Source organism: Pinus tabuliformis, chromosome 4_2, assembly GCF_031772625.1.
Source record: "Pinus tabuliformis cultivar Carrire ecotype Pingquan chromosome 4_2, CPIR1, whole genome shotgun sequence".
Classification (NCBI taxonomy): domain Eukaryota; kingdom Viridiplantae; phylum Streptophyta; class Pinopsida; order Pinales; family Pinaceae; genus Pinus; species Pinus tabuliformis.
Window position 1 is genome coordinate 725,618,774 of NC_142304.1, and position 9,972 is coordinate 725,628,745.

General features: G+C 40.4%; 1 long non-coding RNA gene across 1 annotated transcript; it reads left to right on the top strand.

Moving 5' to 3' along the window:
* The first annotated feature begins 4,828 nt into the window (after positions 1-4,828).
* On the top strand, positions 4,829-5,495 carry LOC149171626 (uncharacterized). The gene is made up of 4 exons (XR_016259570.1): positions 4,829-4,981; positions 5,076-5,127; positions 5,266-5,334; positions 5,442-5,495. It is a non-coding gene; the product is annotated as an uncharacterized LOC149171626 (long non-coding RNA).
* The last annotated feature ends 4,477 nt before the right edge of the window (positions 5,496-9,972 follow it).

The window sequence follows — 9,972 nt, forward strand, 5'->3', positions numbered from 1 at the left end:
AATGCTTCCTTTTGGTTTCCAGTGGTATTTAATCCACGTTTGTAAAGCTTTTTCAGTGGGCCATAAACCCATGAATTTACAAATGATTGCATATGTCTGCATGTGGTCCCTGTGTGCCTGCAGAGCAGGATCATTTAAAATGACTCTGGGTGTAACCGCAGCTTTGGGTTTACATGGTCCCATTTGTGCTTTGTCTTTTGTTCCCTGTTCCTTGTCTTCTTCCTCATTTTCCTTAGTGCTATTATGCTCCCTTGATTTAGTACCATCTTGTTCCTCTTCACTGTTTCTTTTCCTTCCTTCTGAAGGGTCTCTATCATTTTCCATTGGTTTTTTGCCCCTGCTGGCCACAACCTACTTGTAGGAGGGAGTGGAGCTCCCTCCTTTGCGACCTTCCATGGAAAACAACCTCTATAACAGCCCGAAACGCTAGTTATTCGTCCTGCACTTCTCCTCCAGCTCAACTCCTTGTTCGCCCATCCATGAATCTTTCCCGAAATTAATGTGTAGATCTTCAGATTAGATTTTTTAATATTATGTATTTTAAAAATAAAAATGAATTAATATAATGACAAAAATATAATATTTTTCTTTTGTTATGTTTGGTAGGTCCTCTTTTTCTATTAAATTTAATCAACAAGTTACAACCATTTGAGAGATTTGTTAGGTGGCTTCAACTTGCCCTGCGGGAAACCAAGTCTGTTGGCCACCTAACAATATGGAATGCCATCCAAAACTGAACTAATTTGATCTTTCCTATCCAAGTTATGTAAGATTGTATGTCCATATCTATTTTCCTATTTAACTGGAAACTAACATAACTGTAATTACAACTGAAAGTAAATGCTATCCGCATCAAAAACTAATACAAGAGACCTTGGTTCACTGATCTACATCCTCTGCCGAGGCAGAATCCACTGGTGTTGGGTCTTTGACATTCAACCCTGGAAGCTCATCTGCTGGCAAGATGCAAGGCAAATGTTTCTCAATCTGCTAGAGGCGACCATCTTGCTTCTGCAACTGAAACATGATTTTCTGAAATTCCCTTTTGTAGTCCGGGAATGTATGCATTGTAGTGACCATGTTCAAGGCAATTTGTTCCAGGGCCTTGCCCAGGATTCCTTTCATTGACCAGTAAAGGAAGAGGGTGTGTTTGAACTGTGTTATTCTGCCGCGGGTGTGACCGGGATCCGGTACTAAGACCCGCCAATCCTCAACTTCAATTTCCATGGAGCCTACCTGTCGATTCAGGTTGGCCTCCCATTTTTCTATGAGCTGTCGAATTTCCTCGTCGATGCCCTCATGGTATGCTTCCATCGCTTCATTGATAATGTTCACCATTGGCTTGTGGCCTCTCGGCTTTCCTCCCAGATTACGAGACTCCCCTTCCTCATATTTTCCTTTGGCTTTTCTACCTTTGCCTCGGCCACACAGAGCTGGGTTGCGTGTGCTTGGCATTGTCGTTCCATCTAAAATCACCCTCGATAATATACTATGTGGAAGTGGAAGCATTTCGATGGGTTGAACCACCTTCTTGCAGGTTGTCCAGGACTCGTTCCTTGCTATTTACCTGTACATAGTCCACCTGACATGCATAAAAACTGGCTGAGTTTTTCACCATCCAGATTAGGTTCAAAAAAATTTGTAATTCGATTTCCAGAGACAACACAAACAAATTTAGACGCTGCACTATTATTTCCAGGCTCCTGGCCCCATACATTGCCCCTTCGACGCAAGAAATTACTCATCTCTCCCTTAGCCCCGCTTTGCTCAGACTCCCAGCACCCATCATGTGCGTTCCCTATCAGGTCTGCCTCACTCTGTTGCAGAGTCGAGGCCACCATATCTCTCAGTCAGTCCATCCTGGTGATGTTTATGTCCCTCGGGCTTGTAACCACAACCCAAGGCCTTTCGGCCCAGAGTTCAGTGAGCCTCAAAATTGCAATTCCCCCACCCTGCCTACCTTCTCTAGCTACCCTCCCAGCATGCATGGTGAGGAGGATCCCTCGACGGGAAATCCAAATGCCAAAAAGAAGGGAAATGGTGGCACCTCCAAGCCAATTTTTGTTGCAAACCCCCAGACTCAACATTAAACAAAACAACGCAAGACTCAGACTTACAGAACCCTGCCAACCTATACCATAAACCCTGAAGACTTCTAGCATTGGATAGACATCATACCCATGGGATAGACAACATATCAATTCACCCTCACTATGGTGGTCTAGATGCGAGACTGGTATGTCCACCCACCTTTGTTCCGATGCCCTCCTCTGCGACAATATCCTTGCTTACTCCGGTTACGACCCTGCATGCAAACCTTCAGAACCTCACTTCCATAATGGAGATAGATGCACATCTTATTGCCACCCTCCCAGCTATAACTCTCACAGTTGCCTGACGTGACCTTGCCAACCTTGCCACGCATGTGGAAGGTGGTGGTTTGACACTTCGAGGCTCTCACCATTAAATTTCTTGATTTCATCGATCGCCAAGTACGCACCCCGATCAGGGGTAACAAAAATATAATATTTAATTTATATTTAAAATACACTTCTATGAAAAATGATAATAAAAATATTAAAAAAAAAATCCTAATATTATTACAAAATTTATTTATACATTATTATAATTTCTAAGATATATTAATTCTTAAAATATATTAATTTCCAAAATTACTAACTCACTTAAAAGATTTAGTCATAATCTAATATAAATATTATTCATAATAAATATTCTATCTATTTTTTATTTTATTTTACTTTATAAGAGGAGAACTACGGGTAACTAATTTTGAGACATTCATTTTAACATAAGCTATCATGTTCTTTTTAGTCCCTTCCATCTGGCATCCGGCAGGGACTATAGTAATCGTTATGACCCGACTTAGCATTAGTTTAGCGTTTTCCTAGTCTGTTATACGGCGCTTAGTATAAGGTCTGTGCGGTGTTCTCCCCAGATAACCTATGTCTGCTTCCCCGCTGAAGCTTTCCCATCTTATTTGGCCTCTTCCCGAGGCGGAAGAGGCCCGAACATAGGTTAAGTTGATATTTACGCCCAGTTTCATTATGCCTGACCGTCAACGGTCTAGTGTTAATGCTAGCATTAATTCATTAATTCGTTAATTCGTAAACAGGTATATGTATATGCTAAGGTTGCAGAGCGTATGTGCAGGCAGCTGTTCTGCATGCAGGGCCTGCAGCTGGCGGATTGGCAGACTTCTCTCTATCTATAGGAAGCAACTAGGGTTCTTCTTGACGCAGTGAGGGGAAGGGGCTTATCAATCTCAAAATGAAATTGGCTCTGTTGCTTCTGATGATGGTGAATCAACTGGTTAACAGGCAGCTAAGTTCCCTGGCTTATCGATGAGGTAAACAGCTTTTTCCACAGATTATGGTTCAACCCTGCATTTAATTGACCAAGCAGGTTTCCAGCGTATGTGCAGAGCATATGTGCAGGCAGCTGACTTCTCTCTATCTATAGGAAGCAACTAGGGTTCTTCTTGACGCAGTGAGGGGAAGGGGGCTATCAATCTCAAAATGAAATTGGCTCTGTTGCTTCTGATGATGGTGAATCAACTGGTTAACAGGCAGCTAAGTTCCCTGGCTTATCGATGAGGTAAACAGCTTTTTCCATAGATTATGGTTCAACCCTGGAAATTTTAGCTCTGGATCTAGAAATGGATAAGATGCTGCAGGCTAAAATGGCTAAGATGCGGGGCGTGTGGACAATAGGGGAAGGGGCATCCATCGTTGATAGATGTGAATAGACCACGGATGAAAGGAGAGCCTTACCTCTACCTCTATATATGTCTGTGTTCCGGCGCTGCATTCCAAACCAATTCCTACGCTGGTAGGATAGGATAGTCTTTTATCTCCGAACACATCAAGACGATTCGGTGAATCTAGCAGGTTATTACTTCCTCTAAGGCAGGGGGCAGGGCATATCCTGTCAATGCTTTCTGTCTGAAGAAATCAGTTGTATCTGTCCGGGGCGCATAGACAGATAGGGCCACCTGCAGCGCACAGCCTAGGGGTGTGAACTCCGCTGGCTTAACTAAGCTTTACGCTATGGAACCATGCTATTTTCCTGCCTTAACCGGATGCAATGAGAAAGCTTAGTTCCTGGTGTGCGGTTCAGTGCAGTGGTTGTGGTTCTGGCCAAGGGGTATTAGGGTTTGGCAATGGGAATTGCAAGATCACTGAAGGGAAGGGTGTGAACCGATAGCGCCCACGGACTGAGAGGGAAAAGAGAGTCTTAAGCAGCAAGCATGAGTGAACAGAGAGAGCTATCCTCAGCAATATCTGTATGCAGGCAGGGTTACAGGCAAGCGAAAGCAGCTTGTCAAGCGAGAACAGAACCGGTCCCAGAACGATCACAGAGCTGGGACATGAGACAGATCAGAGGATGGGACATTAGAGAGATAAGACAGTGGCTGCTACACGAATCTTTCAACAAAAGCCTAGAAATACACCTCAGGGAGAGCAGAGGCCGGATAGATGAGACATTCAGAGAGAGAGGGCTAGGTTGACAGAGCCTGAAGGTAATCACAGTCACAACAGTGAAAAGGGAACAACGATGCTAAGATCGTAAGTTCAAGAGGGATTTATGTCTCTTGTGACAAATGCTTGGTCCACAAAACCACAGCTTGCAGCAGTTGGTTCTTGCTGTTTAGTTGGTCTTGTGTACGAGAAGACACTTTACGTTGCTAACATGTGGCCACGTTTCTTTGTGCATGCTTCTAACCGGCATATTCACTTTACTAATAATTTTAATGAACTTCAATTTATGTTTAAATATAATAAATTACTTGGTTGAAAAATAACACGGTTAATAGACGGCCAATTAATTCTTGTCTTCTTGATACAAACAGCTCACATATTGTCTTCTGAATGATCTGAAGAAATTTGACGGGCAATCCCTTTTCGATTTGGGTCATCCTCTGCTGAATCGTGTAACTGAGAGTTTCGTGAAAGCTGCAGGGGTGAGTCCTAATTAAAGCCAGCACTTCTTCTTTAAAAGCTCTGTATCTATATGCTCTGTTCTTACCAGAGAGCTGAAAGTGACTTTAATGGCAGATTGGAGCAGTGCAGGCTGTATCCAGGGATTCTTATTGCACAGCAGCTGAAGGTCCTGTCACTCTCTATCTATCTCCGTGATTTTTAAAAACGAGACAAGTTTGATATGTTATAGTTGTTCAACAAACGGATTTGTTAGGAGAATTTGATGAAAACTCGGTGGTTTGTATGTTGGCTATTTTGAATGCAGGGTTTGAGAAGAAAAATACTCCAGAAATTGGTAGGCAGAGAAGGCAAACCCGTTTTCCTAATTTGGAAGGTGAGCATGAAAAATGCTATTTGAATTCTTAAATAAGAGAAGGTTCCATAGTTTGCTGAATTTCTACATGACAAAAAGTAACATCAGTGTTGTGGCATCCATCACAGGAGAGACATACAAGAAGTCTTTGGAGACTCTGGTACAGTTTCTTTCTCTATGCTTATGCTTCCTAAACAAATTGCGAATATTTATGTTATGAGATGCTAAGCCAGGAATCCAACACAATCAAACCGTGTAGGGATTGATTAATATTCATGTTCCAGCACCACGCAAATTGAACAATACTTCTCTTGAAGTCTGATCGTATTGGATAACACTTTCATAGATTGAGGTGATCTTAATAGGATAACATATTTTTGTTTACATCTTGGAGAGACCCAGTAGGAGATATTAGGATGTAAGCAAAGTCACAATTGGGTATTTTTGATATTTGTAAATTTTTTTGTCTTCTAGCCAAGAATCCTATAAACACCGTTCTCGGCCCTATCTACTGAACATGGCCTCCATATCAGGGGACTTTCTCCACATATTGACCTTCCAAGTTCCCATATTACTAGCAATAGGATTACAATGTTGACAGACAATAGAACTATTTAATGGAGTAAAAAATTACATAAAAATTTGCTCAAAAATATCTATTTAAAGCTTAGCAGTGAAGTTCTAAAACTTCCCCAATCTAAGGGCAGAGACACAAACAAACAGCTCACGTCACAGGGCTCAACCAGCATATGGTTGAACATAAATGGTCTTTTGGATTTGTACTTTTTCAACCTCTTCAATTGCTTGGTATGGTAATAGAAAATCTGTTTGTGGTCATGTGCCTTGTACCTTATTTCATAACAAGTTCACATCACAGGGCTCAAGCAACCACGCATATGGCATATGGTTGAAGATGCTCTGTGGGATTCGTACTTTTCCAAGATCTTTTTTCAATTGATTAGTACGATAATTTGTAATCTGCTTGTGCCTATATGCCTTGTGTTGTTTTCATAATTGAATTCCTAGCACATAGTCCAACCTTTCTAAAGGGAAAAGACAACAAACTTACATCACATGGCTGAAGCAGCTTTATATTGTTATGCATAGATGTTCTTTTGGATTTTTTACTTTTTCAACCACTTGTTTCAATGGCTTGGTATGATAATCTGTTATTTGTTTGTTCACATATGCCTTGTGTCTTATTCTCATAAGTGAAATTCTAAAACACCCTTAGTCCAACTCTTTTAGTCCAGGAAAAATACGACAAACAACCAGCTCACATCACAATGGTTGAGCATAGATGCTCTTTTGGATCTGTACTTTTCTCAACCTCTTGTTTCAATTGCTTGGTATGATAATATATAATCTGTTTGTGCCTATATTTCTTATGCCTGTTTTTCACAATTGAAGTTCTCAAACATCATAAATTCATGGGTTGAGTCTTTTTCTGGGTCTAGCATATGCTCTGCGGTGTCATTATCCCCCATTGCTTGTATTTTCAGAAAGTAGCATGGTAACCATTGATCATTTTGAGGTGAATTTTTGTCACTGTAATTCCAAGGTAGATTCATTTTGTGCGATTGATTGACGTAAGGTGCTAACAATTCTAAAAATTGCCACTATCTTCAATACTAAGATGATGTCCACAATTTTGATTAATATAACCTTCCTGAACGTTGATGCAAGTTAAATTAGGTTAGCTTAACATAGAGGTCATGGAAGAAACCCCAAGTCAAATTTATGTTGGGGTAGTGGTAGGATGAATGGTGAGGAAACGGATTGCTCTGTGTAGTTCAACAGTATTGGGGTATAGAGATCTGTTATTTTCCAATTCTGGGGTGAACATAAAGCAGGAAGAGGGTTTGCTAGCCTTTATTTACAGGCGTTTCACTTGGTTAAGGAATATAGTAATTATTTTTTTATCATTCTTCTTAATAGTTTACCTCTTTTTTGCACTTGTAGTTCTTCAGGCTGTGCCACTAGTTTTAGGGTGACTAACTCGGCAGGTCAGAGATGTCGAAAGTACTGTGGCTCTAAGAGTTTCTACTGTCTTCAGGGGCTTTTAGATACCTTTTAGGACTTCACAGGACACTTGTTTCCAACGATCCATATCTCTCTGAATGGAAGAACCACTTTCTATAGTCATGGTACACTTTGCTTTATATTTTTCATGGTATATCTCTCTGAATGGGAGAACCACTTTTTATAGGCATGGTACACTTTGCTTTATATTTTTCATGGTATATTATAATTTTTCAAGACGCTTTTCCAGTTGTGGACTTTTAGCCCTCTTCTTTTTGTCTCATTTTACAGCCATGGTGTTAATCTCAGTACATTTACATTGTTTGTTAGGCTCACCATGGTGTTATTGTGTTAATTCTAGTACATTTACATTGTTTGTTAGGCTCACTGGTGTTTTACCACGCTGTCTCTGGCTTGATAACATAGGGACTTTGGCCTTTAAAATTCATAAATACTCTGTCCCATTAGCCTAACACATTTTATACACATAGGCACCCAAGCCTCAATGGAACTTGGCTCACCAGCTTATTTTGCACTGGCTCATCAGCTTAAGTAATACATGTACATTTACAAGATCGTTTGGGATTTTAGTTGTGATACTCTTCCCCCTATTGTCCTTAGTGCATTATATGCCATGTAACATCCAACTTTTTCCTTTTGAAGCTCTGTTTCTTGCCAGGGACTAACTGCATGCCTTTGTTTTTCAATTGTTGTTGATTAACCATTAAAAAAATTACATGTTATAATTTTCATCGTGAAAAATTTACATATCTTCAAGAGTGTTCAACCTCAAAATGCAGTAAGTAAACTGAAATATATTGTACATTTAGAAATAAATATTTGTTTATTTGATTGTGTCAAGTTGTAACACTAGGCATCCATGAGCCAAAGATAGAACACAAAGAAGGATGTAAAAGGCCCCCTCACTGTTTGGCAAAATGACAACCAAATCTTGTTTCATGGATTATTATTATTTAATCCATTACCACATTCTTTTTGGGCAATGCATGCCATAGCTAATTCAGCTAGGCAAACTCAGAGAGTACCGTAGTTAACAAACCCTTCTTTACCTTCTATACCTTACCTTCTGTTTTCCTAACCTCCAATGGAGACTCTCTTAAGGCGAGTTTCTCTGCTGGACCAAGAAGGCTAAGACTAAAGCAAGTGTCCATAGGGGGCTCCAAGGCAGGACCCCGCTGTTCCCTAACTATAAATGAATAATGTTATTGTAGAGTATTTTAAAGAATGTATTTTTAAGCTGCTTTAGCTCAAATGACACAGAAACTGTCTTCTAAATGATAAGTCCTGTTCAACTCCTGCAACATGCACCAGTAAGAGAGGATGGCAAAGTTGTCCATCGCACAGCAGCAATATAAACATCCATACCCCTAGCATAGTTGGTGACTCTACTTTGAAATATGGACTCAGGTCAAACTTTTAAACCTTGCATTGTTCCTTTGGGCATTTATTTTCTACTGGAATGAAAAGAAAGAAAGCTCCTTATTGTGCCATTTTCATATACTGGTGAGAATGCAGAATATTGTGTTCTGCAAATAGAAATACGTTCAGATCTCTCTACATCGGTCTGGGTATGCTGAGTGGGTTCCTCTGTATATGCGTCTAGATTTTGTGTATGTTCTGTTCGATACCAAGATTCTTTTGTGGGTGTAGTTTTGAATGATTTCTCTTATGCTCTGTTTTGTTTCTTTTCATCATCTTTGATACTTAAATTTTTCTTGATATGTGGCAGTACTCCATGTTTCATGAAAAACATAACTTAAGCATGTCATCATCTGTGATATCTCTATCAAAATCAATGACTTTGAACTACATTTCTTCCACCGAGGTTGGGTTTTTGCAAGCCATTGCACCACAATTTAGAAAAACCAAGACCCCTCGCAGCTGCCCTACTGTCTTCTATAACAGCAGCATATTTAATCTACCGCAACAGGCTCAAACGGGCTATCTTCAAGAAATTTGGTTGGTTAAGATGCTCTTCTTGTGGGCACACTGGCCACAGCCACCTAATTTCGCATTTACTACTGCCGCCACATCCATCATTCCATATGCCATTTGCTCCCCATGTCAGATCGATCACCTAATTGCACCGATCGCTCGCTTAACGTAAGGTCTTCGTTTTATGCCCATCATTAAATACTGGCCTGCTCCAATCTGATCTTCAAGATTTTTGCACCTAGATATTGACATAGATCTCCTGTCGGACCCAATCTACCACCAAGATTGCCCGATGTCAGATACATCACCTAATTTCGCATTTACTTCTGCCGCCACATACATCATTCCATATGCCATTTGCTCCCCATGTCATATCGACCACTTAATTGCACCGATTGCTCACTTAACGTAAGCTTTTCGTTTTATGCCGACCATTAAATATTGCCCTGCTCCATCCGAGCTTCAAGTATTTTAGCTCCATTCACACTTAAAACCACCTTACAAACACGTTGAACTTTTTTATAAATTGGCCTCTTCTGCACCTGGATATTCACATACATCTCCCCACTTCACATAACATGGAATCCATTAGCATAAGCCAACTTACTCAACTCGCGACATTGTTTCTCTTAGCACTTGTTCTCATGACTCTTATGATTATTGACATCGTAAAAGTCGAAA